Raw genomic sequence first — 15,138 nt, forward strand, 5'->3', positions numbered from 1 at the left:
GCAGGATATTTAGTCTTCATAACCTCCATTTCTTTATGAGTGAAATCAGAGTAGTGTCTTGTCTTGACACCTATGACAGTGTTACAGGAATAAAGGGAGGCAGTGTAGGCCCTGGAACCTGTAGGGAGTGTTACAGCTGTAGAGCATTTCTAGCTTTATAGCTTCCTGGTGACTGAGCAGGGCTGAGACTGAGCTTTCTGGGATTCCTGGCCTCTGGGCTCTTAAAGTGATTTTTAAACATATGTTCATGGCTAGTTTTTCTACTACAAAAGTAATACTTAGCATAAAATTTCAGCTAAGACAAAAGGGTGTAAACTGGAGAGGGAAAGACACTCCTCCCCCAATCTGTTCTATTCTCCAGAGATGACTTCTGTTTACTTCTTCTGTAACCTTCCAGAAACTGGGCACATGGACACACACAGACATTAACTTCTATAAGTTATGTAAACAGATAATCTCTTCTATATGGGCTATGATTTTTTTCCACCAGGAGCCCAAATGATGAAAACTCAGGTCACTCCCCGAATTTGGTTAAGAAGCAGTGCCATATGAGCAGAGATTTTTTATCTTGGTACCTCTAGATTTTAAAAAATGCTGAAAGCAGTTCTTAGCAGCTCACCACTTTCAGCATTATCTCCTTTGCACTTGGCAGAAAGAATCTCTCCTCAAAAAATTATGTTGTTAATGCTATGGTTTTCCACTGGTCCACCCAGTTAAATTTAATCACACGATGTGACATCCAAATAAAATGATGTGTGTGTGTGGAAGGAAGGACCTGACAAAGCTTCCCTTTTTGGATCCGAGAGAATATAGCAAAGCTGTCTTCAGGAAGCCCTGTTTGCAGAGCCCTCCTTCTTGGGACATTTATATTTGCAGCTAACTCTTCAGTGTCCTTGGATAAAGCTGTTGCCATTAATTGGATCGTAGAAGATGGCTGCATGTATTTTTAAAACATGTCTCCCTACACACAAATCTAGCCAACTTTGTTTTAAAAATCAGTTAATCTACATGAATTCATGTATCCCTTTGATTGTATTGGACCTGCCTGCTCTTTGAGCACTACACAATCATCCCCTAGTCTGACTTCTTTGCCTGTCATTGGCAAGAAATGGGGTTTAGTTCCATGGTTAAAGCAAACACTTCACACATCCTAAAGTGAATATTTTAGGGTTGGAACACCTCTTAGGATTTCATTTTGCAATGTGAAATGTTTTCTCTTATGGCTCAAAAAAAATCCATAGATTTACAGGGTTTTGGTGCTTTGGTTTTTATGTTATTTTCCCAAAATGTTACATGTAAGACCATTTAAAAAATCTAAATCCTATTTTAAATGCACTAGGGAACCTTAAAGGAATCCTGTTGAGTTATGTGTTTTGCTTTGTCTCACTGAAGTCTTTTTGGTAACATAAGTGCAAGAATCAGGTGTGGAGAGACTGTTGGGCCCACCCCCTCTTTAGGGTCTGGATCCTTTCCTCGGGGCTCCCTGATCAGAGACCTCCCCAGGGGCCTCCCTTGGCCTCTTGTGATGGACCCAGCTCTTGCTTGCAGGTATAACCCTTACCTGCCATAGCCCATGGGCTCTGGGCTCCACTCTATGGCTGACTTCTGTTCTGGGTCCTGGAATGCATGGTGAGTTGATTTCAGAACTGTCCTCAGTCCAGGTAGCTCTGGCTACACGACTCTAGGTTCCCTTCTGACACTTGTCCCAATTCCTACCCTGCTGCTCTGCTGCACACTGACAGCTCTGACCTCCTTCCCCTTGGTCTGGCCACTGCCTGCTTTCCTGCCTGTTAGTCTAATTCTTCCCAAGAACTCCTTGCCTTGTGGCTCTCTGTTATCTTAGAGCAGCACTTTGAGATTGTGTCAAGAGCATTTCCTTCAAGGGGTCATGGCATTTTAAGGCTAGCAGTGATACAAACCTGCCATATTAATTTCCTGTTGTGTCAAAAACTGAAGAAATAGGAATGTTTCTTGCTTAAAAACAAAAACAATAGCAACAACAACAAAACACAAACAGAGCCATGGAGGTACAGGAAATATTCCAGCTATCTTGTGTCACAGCACAGAAGGATAACTGACCTGAAAATAGTAACCCTGCGATGGGTCTTGATAGTACTTTTGAAATCAGATGATTTTTGAGAAAAAAGAAACAAACAAAAAAAACCTTTCCAATGCTTGGCTGTAATCTAAAGGAAGCATTGCACTTTATTGCTCTGATTTTCTTTTCATGAGGCTCATAAAACTTTGTCTCTAAATTCCAATGTGCTGAAAAGTTATGAGTATTACAGATTTAGCCAGTATATTTCAAAGTATGGAAAATATACTTTTCTTGGTTATGATTTCTGGATCCTAATAATAATTAGTAGTAATAAATACCACCCTTCAATAATAATAATAATAATAATAATAATAATACTCTTCCTCGTTTCCCACCAACACCCTTCTCCTACCCTACCCCTGCTCCCCAAAGACCTTTCAGGTTACTCTTCTTTTCTGTCTCCCTTTGAGGTGGATGATGTCATTGCCCCCACTGGGCAGAACAGAGGGTCTCTAACTCACAGTTTAAATGTCATGGGTTGCAGTTAGAACCCAGGTATATTTCTTCTTCTGGTAAACTCTGCTGCCTGGGATTTACATGGTTTCAACTTCTGGTGGCATGCAACATATAGTTGCCACTCCAGGTGTTTTGGCATCATTACTTACTTGAGAGGCAGGCATCTATGTCGACCTGACCCAGGATGCACGCTTGGTTTCAGAAGGCCAGGTTTTCATCATTTTTCCCACAGTCAGCCATACAAGAGGTTTCCTGCCTGGATGGAATGTAGACTATGACTATTTAGAATCCCAGTCATTACAGTGCGACTGAGAGGTTAGGTCATCCTTGCAGGAACACAGAGCTGGAGTATGGATCAAGGTTCCGTTTCAGGAAGCAGAATCCACTATAGCAAACTGCAGGAGGAAGGGATTTGTTGCAGGGAATTGACTGGCTTGAATTATTAAGAGTTCTGATGATGCTGTTCTCCAGATGGAGGTTTCACAACTGAGTGTCCGAAAGCCATACTAGAGAGCTGGACCACCAAGGAAGCTGCTACCTCTTTTACAGTGATGGAGCAGCATCCCCAGGACCACGTTGGCACTGCCATGCTTAAGAGGCTGCCTCAATCAAAACCAGCCACACTGCTGTGATCTATACCCACACATGGGTGTTTTAGTCCTTCTCCTGACACCCATGAAACTGGCATCTGCATGCTGGAACCTTGGCTAAAACCATCATAGAAGAACTGAATGCCTCTTGGACTTGGCTTGCTGTGGAAGGAGTGACAACAGAACTATGACCTCTGCCTCACTTTTGCTTTCCAAATTTCCCAACAGTACATCTAAATGGCCCCGCTGAACTCACATCTGGAACCTTAGCCCTGAGAGATCTGGGAGATGTGGTTCTGGCTTTGCATCCCCTGCAGAACAGGTGGGCACACTGGGAGGAGAATAGCATGTGTGCTGAAAGCCAATCTTTTGTGTCCTTCATGCTTGATGGTCAGTATAAATGGGCCTTGATTTTTGAGTCAGCTTATGTGGACAGGAATGAAGTTATAGCCAGAGCATGGAATTGTCATAAATCTTTCGGGGTTTATGTGTTAATGACTCCAGATAACAGACAGCAAGGAGTTAAAAGCAGCAAAGGCCACAGGTTTGCCCTCTGGTTTCTGCTTAGCTTCTTTGGGACTATTAAGCTGTAGCTGCAACATCCCAAGGGGGAGTTCTAGAAAATTCTAATCTCACTGGATGCTATTAGGGGAAATGATACATTACAGTCCTAGTTGTAGTCTTTACCATACTAATATGCGTGTGAATCTCTCCTCAGCGAGAATACAGAATGCAAGTTTCTCCCAACTTGGGCACAGGAAAGCCCTGCTTTTAAGAGACATAGAAGTAGTGTTCCCTAACATATGTGGGGGAACACACATTCCTTCTAATTCAAAGAGGAAGCAAGGGAGTTCCTTGGAGGAGGGGTTTATTTTATTTCCAAGGAACTGAACCTTTTCTGTAGCCTCAATCAGGAACATTTACCATCGATATGATAGGGTTTCCTAAAGGGAGGGTGACGCTGTGTCCTTCAAGGAGAACCAGAAAGGAGGGGACATTCACCTGCCTAGTGAAATGAGCCTGTGTGAACAGAAGGGGTTCCCTTAGGCACCCAGATGGCACATTTAGGGGCCTGTAAGGAATTAGGCTTGTAATCACTAGAAGTTACAACAATAATAAAGTGTTAATCAGTGATAGGCCACATCTCATGTGTGTTGATCTGTTATAGACAACAGGTGGTGTTGCAGGGAAAGAATTTCATTTAGCTCAAGGAAAATAAAGTCAGCAGGAGAGGGAGCTCAGAGTCTCTGCTGAGTGTCCTGGGTAGAGAGGGGGAGGCAGGGATGAGTGCAGGGGACCTCTGTAAGTGACAGCTGCAGCTGAGGGCAGGGGCAGACAGACCCCCGCTTAGAAGAATTTGCAGCAAGGATGGCGGCAAAATCCCAGTGATGGAGATGAGGATTGGACCAGTAGTAAATGTAGTCAGTAAGCACCTTCTGAAACTCCAGTGATGCAGAAGAGGGTAAGAGGAGAACCCTTCAGAGATGGACTTCTCTCTTATAGCTCATCTTCCATTGATTTTAATTTTCTGCCTTTACCATCTGACACAGAGGTCATCTGTGGCAAGGGTGTGTCATTCTCAAGCCAGCCCTTTAGGAAGTTTCGGTCAAAGCACTGAAATGATGCACCAGGTTTTTGAAAAAATCTCAGTGTACACCTCTGTTTCTGAACACCAGGTGGGTTCCCACAGGAGGTCAGTCCGCCATGCCTTAAGTAAATTTATAGGCAGCTTTCCCAGGGACGGGGACATGGGAATTACAAGATCAAAAGGTGGAAGTTACGTCTCTGTGGTCGTGAGCATGTTTCTGACTCCTTATATCTTTATGTGCTCTGAGTCACTGACCCTGAGATTATGGGATGGATGGCAGTTTCTTATGTATACAAAGGTAAATCACGGGTATCAGTCATTCTCCTCCAAGTCACCCTGAGGAGCAGATGGGGCAGGGAACTGTATGCACTACACAGTGGGTATTGTCACCACTGCTTCCCCTTTGTGTGATCTTTGGGCTGAAATCCCTCCATGCTGATTCCGTTACTGAAGCACTATCTCCCACCTCCCACCCCTGTAAGCTCTTTAATAAATGGAAGTTTTTGCATTATGACAAATGCAAGTTTTTCCTAAATGCATGGAGCTCACTGCTTACTCTCCATCCTGAGCAATTATCACGCGGTCATGGGAGATTTCAATCCCTTCTCCATTCATGCTTAGACTCTCAAGACAGCCATTAAATTTTGATATCTTGAATCTTTTAAGGTTTTTATTGTGGAAATTTTCAACATCAAAACTACAGAGAATAGTAAAATAAATCCCATGTTGAATCTATACTTGTACGCAGTTCTTCTTTCGCCTGGATTATTTTGAGGACAAAATTATCATTAAATATATTTTGATGTTACTCTACCAGCCCTCTTCTTTCTCTACCTTATCTCTCAATATTTTTACAAAAACTTTTCCAAACATTGCATCATTGTGGACTTTTAACTCCTGTGAGAGGCTTTTCAGATTTTTCCAGAGTGACTAAATGAAATTCAGATCCTTCTGTAGGTGTATCCAGAGTGCCTGCCCTACCCACAGTGTTGTGTTAGTGTGGGAGTGGGCCAGGTTTTGATGGGTGGGGTAGAGAAAGGCAACGGAGGTAAGTTTAGGAGAAGATGTGGGAGCGCCTGTGGGGCTCAGTGGGACTCTTGATTTTGGCTTAGGTCATGATCCAGGGACGCAGGATCGAGCTGCATGTTGGGCTCTGCCCTGAACATGGAGCTTGCTTAAAATTCTGTCTCCCTCTGCCCCTCCCTACCCTTAAAAAATGTGGGTTCTGTCCTGGCTGCACCTAAAGCCTAGTCAGTGTAACTCTGGCTAATAGAAGTGAGTACAAAGGGGGTAGGTACCTAGTGAGCATCTGTTCAGAGGAGCTAGAAGGTTTCAACTGACAAGAGGCTGTGCCATCTGGGTGTTTGGGGACAAAGGCTTTGAGGAGGGGCAAAGAGCATGGATTTGATTTGATTTATTTTATTTTATTTTTTAAAGTTTACATCAAAATTAGCATATAGTGCAACAAGGATTTCAGTAGTAGATTTAATATTTTTACCAGGATGATTCTGACTAAAGGAATCTGTTGGGGGCCTATTGAGTAACTCAGGAATCTCCAGGCTGAAGCAGGGCTGGAGAACCACAGTCTGTCAGACTACAGGAAGCCCGGCCCAAGTCAAACCACAGAAGCTCTCTGGCTTGATTACGTCCCCAGGTTCAGCCCTGATCGCTGCTGGATGCCTCCCCTGAGACTGAATCCTAAACTGTCCCTATTTCCTTGTCACCCCTTGAGTTTTGCAGTTCAGGTGGGACCATCTGGGGGAGGTCATACCTCTGAACAGAGGCTGCCAAGGGGAGGGGGAGAGGACAGTCTGTCTCCTTCAACTACTCTAGAAGATATGGGCTCTGCCTTCCATCAAGAAGCATGCGATGGGGTGGGGGATGTTCTTCCGAGATAGAAAAGGGTTTCGATGCTAAGCCCCTCAAAACAGAAGTGTCCACTCTGAGCATCACTGTCTTCGTGGACTGTTCTCTCTCCACTGCTCTCAGCAGGGTCACAACATCTTCGTTTTCCTTAAGAAAGCCATTTACATTAGTCATTCCTGTTTTTCTGTTCCCATGGCAACCTCAAGAGCCCAGGGTCCCCTCACCAACAGGTGTCTGAGAGCATCTGAGCAGGTTCTTTCTGGTGGCTCCCACCTGCAGGCCTCCCACTCAGGGCCGCTGCTGCACCCATCTCCACGAAACAGCACGGTGGCTCGAAAATTCTTTGCTATCCTCCTGTTGCCTGGAGGATAAAGTCTGAATCCTTCCATTGGCCCTGCCTTCCACAGTCGACATCTGGTCTACATTTGCAGCCTTGTCTGTCATTCTGGAAACTCTTCTCCCTGACTAAGCAGGTCCCCAGGTACACCCTGTGCCTTGCTGGCTTCGTGCTTTGTCCGCTGACAGTTCTGCTGTCCAGAATACCTTAGTTGCTGCTGCCTACAAAGCAAAGTTCTCTTCCGCTCATGTTCCGTGTATATCCCCAGAGAGAGGGGACTGCCTGCATTCAGCCTGTGGCACGTGTGTGCATTTACTGGGCCCCTTCGTGCCCCACGTGTGTTCATGTAGACTGATGAGCTCATCGGACAGCATGCTGCAGTTCCTCGTATTTCTCTTACATGCCAGCACTGTGCTGAGCACATGGGAGCTCCCCGGACATTTGATGCTTTATTTTTTCAAAGAAGGAATGAAGAGTGGGGGGGAACATTAGACGCAGGGAAGGTCAAATGTAAAGCACAGAGGTAGAAAACCATGAGCCTAAGTTGAGGTCAGGCAAGCTGGCATGGAAGGTGAGTTTGGGAAGATGGGGTGGTTGTGTATCTGCTCTGTTTGTGGAGTACACTTGGGTTGTGTGCTCCAGGCGTACTCTGAGCACCACCTGGTTTGAAACAATGTTCCGAAGGAGGCCGAGAGTCCAGCAGCCAGGCTTTCTGGAGATTTCAGCATGTTTTTGTATAGATAGAGGCAAGAGTGGCATGTGCTCGAGCACCAGTGGGGAACTCTGAGATAGATCATTGTTGTCTTTGCAGCAGGAGGGTTCAGAGAGCTCAGAAATGTATAGGTGTCACTAATTCACCTTCCCACCCTGCTGGCTGGGCTTGCTGATGACAGGTGACTTCTCATGGGCAGCATCCTCAGGCATTCAGGAAATCACCTTGACGCAGTCCAGGGCCTTCTGCCCACTTTCCCATAAGTCTTGTTCATCTGTCCAGAAAAGTGTTTAAAGGGGGCCCTCAGTTTGGGCTGACAATTTACATCCCTCACAGAACCCTCAGGGCCATGTCCACAGCAAAGATCAAGTAGGGAGGAATGAGAAGGAAGAGTAGGGGCACCAAGAGAGTGTCAGGCTGGGCAATTGGTGGAAGCAGAGAAGTGACCCGTGCCTCCTGAGGCCTGTGGTGAGTGGGCAGTGGAAGGAAAGGCCCATGAGAATGACTGCCATCCGGTGGGGTCAATGTGCTGGGGCTCTGAAGTGAGGTTGTCCTTCAAGATCAGCCTCTATCTCCCTCATCACAGCTGGCTCATGTCTTTTCTGCTCAGGGCCTCCCCAGAAGCCCATCTTCTCCTGCTTCAGGGGCAGGCCCCTTCTTTTCAGACAGTCATTCATCCCTCTGCAAACACTCACTTGAATTATGGGTCCTCTTTTTGTTCAACAGCCAGGCTGGTGCTTGGAGCCTGGAACTGGCTTGTTCTGTGTATGTCCTAGGGTACTTAGCACTGTGCCAAACAGCATGGGGGGAAGGGGGAGGGCCCAGCTCTAGGGCCATAATCCTGCCTCTCTGCTTCCAGGTGAAGAAGTCTTTACCTTCAGTGTGTTCATTTGTAAAAAGGACACAAATGTATCAAATTAAAGAGGTCAACCTATAGTGGGCATTCAGCACATGCTGTCCAAATGAGCACCCCCTCCCCTCCCCTGCAGCCCATACATGTTACCACACAGGTTCCGTGCATAATAGTTGTTCTGTCGATACATGCTGGTAGATGGTGATGAGAGTTTAATGACATCTGTTTTTGACGGTTTCTTTTAGGGCTCTGACTTCATCCTGCCAGCATTCGGATCTAGAATCACTGGGGGGACCTGGAACTTATGCTGAGGGATTAAGGATGCAGGTTTGATGATAAAGGAAGATTAAGGTAACTAATTGCTTTGTTGAGAAATGAATATCTGGTGAATGCCAGGTAGAGGCCTCTTAAGAGAGAGGAAGTTAATCATTCAGTAAAGGGAAAGATAAAAATTAATAGGATAAACCTAAGAGGGAGAATAGCTGGGATGCATGAGGCAGCCTGGCAGGGTGTTAGGGAGGCAGCTTTCTCACCTTCTTCAGTGTGCTTTTCTTAACCCTGGGGTGGGGGTAATGCCAGTGCTCAGAGTTGATGCGAATACAGACTCGGCTGTGTATGTGAGACACTCTCCCCATTGCCTGGCACACAGTTAGATGATGTGACCACTTCCCTCTGAAGGGGAAATACCTGACCATTTTCAAAGTGGCTCCAATCCTGTTATCCATGCTCCTTTCTGGGCCTGGGTAGACTCAAGAACTTAGACGGACAGGAGTGCCTGTTGATGGAATTAAGTTTTAAGGGTTTGGCTTCATGCTGAGAAGAATGTCTGCCAAGAAATATAACTTTTGCAGCATAAAGGGTATAGATTGGGTGTGTTTTCACAAGTTGATTTCTGTTCTGATTCATTTTCACTCGTGGTCACATGATAGGGTGTTGGTGTGTTCCTCCAGAACACAGACAGCTGCGACGGTAGCTCCCAAGCGGTGGTGAGAGTAAACCTGGCTGTCTCCGGGTACTCTAATGGCATTTGACTGCCCTCAGACTGTGTGGGTAAATGGTGCATGGGACCAAGAAAGACAGCCATGTGGTGATTTTAAGAAGAGTAACTGTAGGACACGAGGAAAGCCTAATTCATTCTTTACTTCTTCAGTTTGGTTAGGAGGAAAATGCTTCTCTGAATTTATGCAAAGTGATCATGTTTTATTCATCGTTTGGTAGAAATCACTCTTAAGGCATGTAGAGCGGGTGATGTAAGCTTTGCCATCTCAGCTGAGTCACATGTTACAGAGCCCTTCTGCTCTGTTAAGGGTTGGGGAACCCAAGTGGAGGAGGGCACACTTCCCATCCCAGTGTGTGAGGGAACCAGGAGTTGTCTTGGCAAGATGAGATAGGTACAGGGGTACAGAAGTGCCGTGGGGCACGGAGGATGGAGCCACTAATATGGAAAGGTGGGGGCATGAGCAAGGGTTCCAGAGGAGCCGGTGTGTGGGCCATGGCCAAGGCTCTCTGCATGAATATGTGTCCATGAGGGAGGCCTCAGGTGTTGAAGGCACTTGACAGAGAGTCACAGCACTTTAGGATGGCTGTCCTGGACATGTCTGAGCCGGGGCAGTCTGCCACAAAGGTGTGTTTATTACATGGATGTTGCCCCTGCATGGTGCCCAGCACCGCTACCTCATCTGAGTCATGGTAACCTCTTTCAAACACATGTAGCTCTGCCTAAAGGTGGTCTACACAGGCTCAAGCACCTCTCTGCTCCATTCTGTCTCCTGGGAGTCTCACCTTCTTATCCTGCTTCAAGGATAGTGTGACCAACCACCTGAATGCTTGTTTTTCCCCTTAAGCTTCTTTTCTGTATTCCCCTTCCCTGCCTTTGGATATATATCAGATTTATACTTTTGAATCAAGACATTGGCTTTTTAAACTGGCAAACAGCACAATATACATATTTTCCATATAAGGGTATATCAACTCAAAATTACCTCTTAACAAAGGAGTAAAATACACACACATTTTTATTTGAATGGATTATGGAGAAAATATACACACTTGGTAAATAATCCTGAGATAAATTTATACGTGTTTTTAGGTGACCAGCAGTGACCCACTGTGGCCCATAGCTTCATGTGCTGCAGGGGTATACGAGAGAAAAATAATGGCCATTAAATGGATTGGTAGTATCATTACATGTAATATTATGTCCTTTGAAATAGCTAAAATTATATTAAACATGCACTTAAATAATTTAGCAAGTTCTTTAGTTCCATAACTAATATAGGCATTACTATTGGTTTCATCTATCCATCCATCCATCCATCCGTCCATCCATCCATGTAATGTGAGCATCCCGCAGATTCTTATCTCTTACCTTTAGACCTCTTGTAGGATTTTCCACAGAACACTGCCTGGTAAATTCTGTTCAAGGCTGCATGTCCATCGGTCTGAGGAATCAAAACTCATCCTTTTGGTCTGCCTGCCCATTTTGGTCCATGCCAAGATAAATAAGTCATTTGGTGGCTTTTATTTTAAATTTTTATTTTACAAATCAGAGAATGAGTTTACATAGGTTAAAAGGATGAATGAATAACTAGTGTTAGAGAATAACATGCAGTTGACGATCTGCAGAAGAAAAAGGTGCATTTTGTCCAAGATAACTGCTGTCTGTCGGGAGGGGCACCAGAAGATGGTGCCACGTTTTCTACAACTGCATTTGGGGACTTTCATGGCAGAGATTACCTCTGCCTCCTCCCTTGGTCTGTGTAGCTGAAGTAAGAGGAGCCAAGGGGAAGCTTAGAGGGACATAGATGAGAGGGAATATTGCAGTATGGTGTATTATTGGAGAGAGATCCTTTCTCAGCCGCCCAGATATCTTTTTGTTAGTCTTCTATAAATTCCACCACTAGAGATTCAGTTCATTTAGAATTGGCCATTAATGATTCTGATGAGCACTCCTATTAGCCAGGGTATGGTGGGAGAAACACCCTGATAAATTGCTAGAAGGATCTAAATTTGCCCAATATTTTATGTAATTTGGCAATATGTACGCCAATCATTTAAGAAGTATGTGCGTTTTCTTACCCAGCAGTTGTACTTCTATCAATCACCACTAAGGACATACGTGGGCAAGCACATAAGAGCCACATGGATGGTTAGCCACTGGTGATAGCCTAAATCTCCTTAAAAAATTAAGTATATTCTGTGTACGTATCCAATAAAATACTATGCACATAGTATGCACTATTCCACATATTATTCTAATTTTCTTTTTTTTTTTTTTTAATTTTTTTTATTTTTTAATATATGAAATTTACTGTCAAATTGGTTTCCATACAACACCCAGTGCTCATCCCAAAAGGTGCCCTCCTCAATACCCATCACCCACCCTGCCCTCCCTCCCACCCTGCCCTCCCTCCCACCCCCCATCAACCCTCAGTTTGTTCTCAGTTTTTAACAGTCTCTAATGCTTTGGCTCTCTCCCACTCTAACCTCTTTTTTTTTTTTTTCCTTCCCCTCCCCCATGGGTTTCTGTTATGTTTCTCAGGATCCACATAAGAGTGAAACCATATGGTATCTGTCTTTCTCTGTATGGCTTATTTCACTTAGCATCACACTCTCCAGTTCCATCCATGTTGCTACAAAAGGCCATATTTCATTTTTTCTCATTGCCACGTAGTATTCCATTGTGTATATAAACCACAATTTCTTTATCCATTCATCAGTTGATGGACATTTAGGCTCTTTCCACAATTTGGCTATTGTTGAGAGTGCCGCTATAAACATTGGGGTACAGGTGCCCCTATGCATCAGTACTCCTGTATCCCTTGGATAAATTCCTAGCAGTGCTATTGCTGGGTCATAGGGTAGGTCTATTTTTAATTTTCTGAGGAACCTCCATACTGTTTTCCAGAGCGGCTGCACCAATTTGCATTCCCACCAACAGTGCAAGAGGGTTCCTGTTTCTCCACATCCTCTCCAGCATCTATAGTCTCCTGATTTCTTCATTTTGGCCACTCTGACTGGCGTGAGGTGGTATCTGAGTGTGGTTTTTATTCTAATTTTCTTTGACTTGAAATATTATTCAGTATTGTTGAATGATCAAGCAGATTCCAAGTAATATGAGTTCATTTTTGTAAGAAAAACATACACAAATAGAAATCATGAAACACTATATATTAAAATGATAAAATTAGTTATCTTTAAAGGAGAATATGGATAATTTTTTTAAATGTGCCTTTTTTCTCGTGTGTACTTAAAATTCTAATATAAGCATACATTAATGTTATAAATATAATTTTTTATGGACAACCTTTCTTAAAGTATAGTCCCAAAGTGGTAGAAAACTGTCTTAGGTACATATCGCTGTACAAAAATCTGCCCTCAAACTTAGCTATCTTACAAAAAAGACATTATCTTACAATTTCTGTGGGTGAGGAATTCAAGAGAAGCTTAGTTTTGCTGGTTCTCATTCAGGGACTCTCATGAGGTAGTCAGTCTTCTGGCTGGGACTGCAGTCATCTGAAGGCTTGAGCTGGGCTGTTGGATCCACTTCACAAACACGCTTTCATGGATGTTGGCAGGAGACCTCAGGTTTTGCCATGTGACTATGTCCATAGAGCTGTTTGAATGTTGTCACAATATGGCTGTTGGCTTCCCCCACCGAGAGTGAGCTGAGAGAGAGCAAGTAGGAAGCCACAGGGGCTTTTATGACTTAGTCTCTGAAATCACACATCATTTCAATTTATTTATTCATTAGAGGCACGTCACTGAGTCCATCCATCCCACACTGAAAGGTAGGGTAGTAAGCTCCCCCTTTGGAAGAGAGGGGTATCAATTTGTGGACAGATTTTTAAAACAACCATGAACATGTGAGATCATTCGCAGTCATTAGTTAGTATGGTTAGGATCTCTTCACTGGGATTCATCTTTCCTCTCAGAGGGTAATTGAAAACATTCCTAAAGAATGAGAGTTGTGGTCTTGAGATTAGTATGAGCTTGGGTAGTATTTAAGGAATAGGAAGCCACTAACAAGAAAGAGGAGTGAGTTTTTGGAATCTAGAAACTTGATTCTACCATATATTCCTCACATACCATTGGTAAATCCAGTTTCTCTTTGGTTTTCCTGTCAGGTTATGCCGTGGATCAAATAAACTAATGCAGTTGAAGGCCCTGTGTAAACCATAAATCAATAAAGGAAGCTGGTTATTGCTATCATTATCACCATGACCATTGTTGTTGTTGGAAGGAGGTACTGCTGTGAAATGAAGGAGTGGGGCATAAAAATGGACTGGGGATTGAAAACTATTCTAACCAGATTAGTATTCCCTAGGGCTTGCTCCAAGGCAGGAATGGAGAAGGCCTGTCTTGACCATAAACTTATGTGAGACTGTGACAGTTATAGGGATTTCTGTGAAGGACTGCTGTCTTGGTCTTTACGGAACACTGAGGCTTAGTCTTTGAGAAAGGCAACAGTTGGGGTAGAAAGTACCAAGAAGGCAACATTCTCTCACCTTTGGAACCAGAAAGTCCCCAGTTTTCTTAGACGTGTTATCCATACATTTATTGCTTCAGGAAATATGTATTTATTCCCAGCTGGGTATCAGGCTCTCTACTAAGGGATGTGGCAACATGTTTAGGTAGGCAGGAAAGACTGATATGCAGTCATTTCGAGTAGAAGACTGAGACTTGGCGGATGGTCTCACCCCTGAATCCTAGGTTTGAGTTGCAGGAAATAGTTTTCTCAGATGACCATATACTCTCAGAGTTCACATAGCCCTAAAAATTTTATGTCTTTAGAAATTAAAGCTTTTTCCCTCTGCTGTTGTTTATAGGCTCTCATAGTGTCAGGCAAAGATAAAGCCAGGCAGTTGCATTCAGATGGCCATAATTTCACTCCTTTTTCCTTCCGAGTCTTAATGACCCATACCACACCATTTCCAGAGGTCTTTTCATGCTCGTCCACAAGTGACAGGCCTGAAGTTAATGCTGCACAGAGCAGCTACTGCCTGAGGTCCCTCTTGCTGTTTGCTGGGGCTGTTTGACACTATTATGAGGAGAAAGCTATCCAGCAAGTGGTTCTCTTTACTTTCACTTGCTGGCAGGTATAGTGTAAGGTGAGTCTAAATACTCAGAAGTAATCCTGTGCTAATTAGCTCAGGCTGAACTGTGGAAATTAAATTATTTTTGTTTAGTGGCTTGGGACTGCTGACTATGCACTAGGTGGTACGCCAAATAACGTGCAAAGGTTGTTCTCATTAGATCCATTACTCTACAACAGACATAAGGAGGAACAATTGGTGCAAGTAAAATGCAATTCACAATCCAAAATATGAAAAATCAAAACAAACAAAAAATGGAAAACAACAAGTTTTGATGATGAGAAATTAGAAGCAGGTGGAAAACAGAATGATGTTTCCTCAGAAAGTTAAACCTAGAACCTACTGTAAGATTCAGCAGTTCTGCTGCCGAATGGACACCCCAGGAAATTGAAAGCAGAGGATTGAGCAGATACCTGTACACTACTGTTGATAGCAGCTTTATTCACAATAGCCAAAAGGTGAAAACAATTCAAATGTCCATTGATAAATGAATGACTTGACAGGGTGTGGTATATGTCTGTAATGGGATTCTCTTCAGCCTCT

General features: G+C 43.9%; 1 long non-coding RNA gene across 1 annotated transcript in view; it reads left to right on the plus strand.

Moving 5' to 3' along the window:
- The window catches only part of LOC122235032, a 36,320-nt gene extending 23,876 nt beyond the window's left edge, over positions 1-12,444 (plus strand). Inside the window, exons 2-3 of the long non-coding RNA XR_006213116.1 lie at positions 8,746-8,851; positions 12,408-12,444. This is a non-coding gene — a long non-coding RNA (uncharacterized LOC122235032). The remainder of the gene's footprint in view (positions 1-8,745; positions 8,852-12,407) is intronic.
- The last annotated feature ends 2,694 nt before the right edge of the window (positions 12,445-15,138 follow it).

The sequence above is a fragment of the Panthera tigris genome, chromosome F2 (assembly GCF_018350195.1).
Source record: "Panthera tigris isolate Pti1 chromosome F2, P.tigris_Pti1_mat1.1, whole genome shotgun sequence".
NCBI lineage: Eukaryota > Metazoa > Chordata > Mammalia > Carnivora > Felidae > Panthera > Panthera tigris.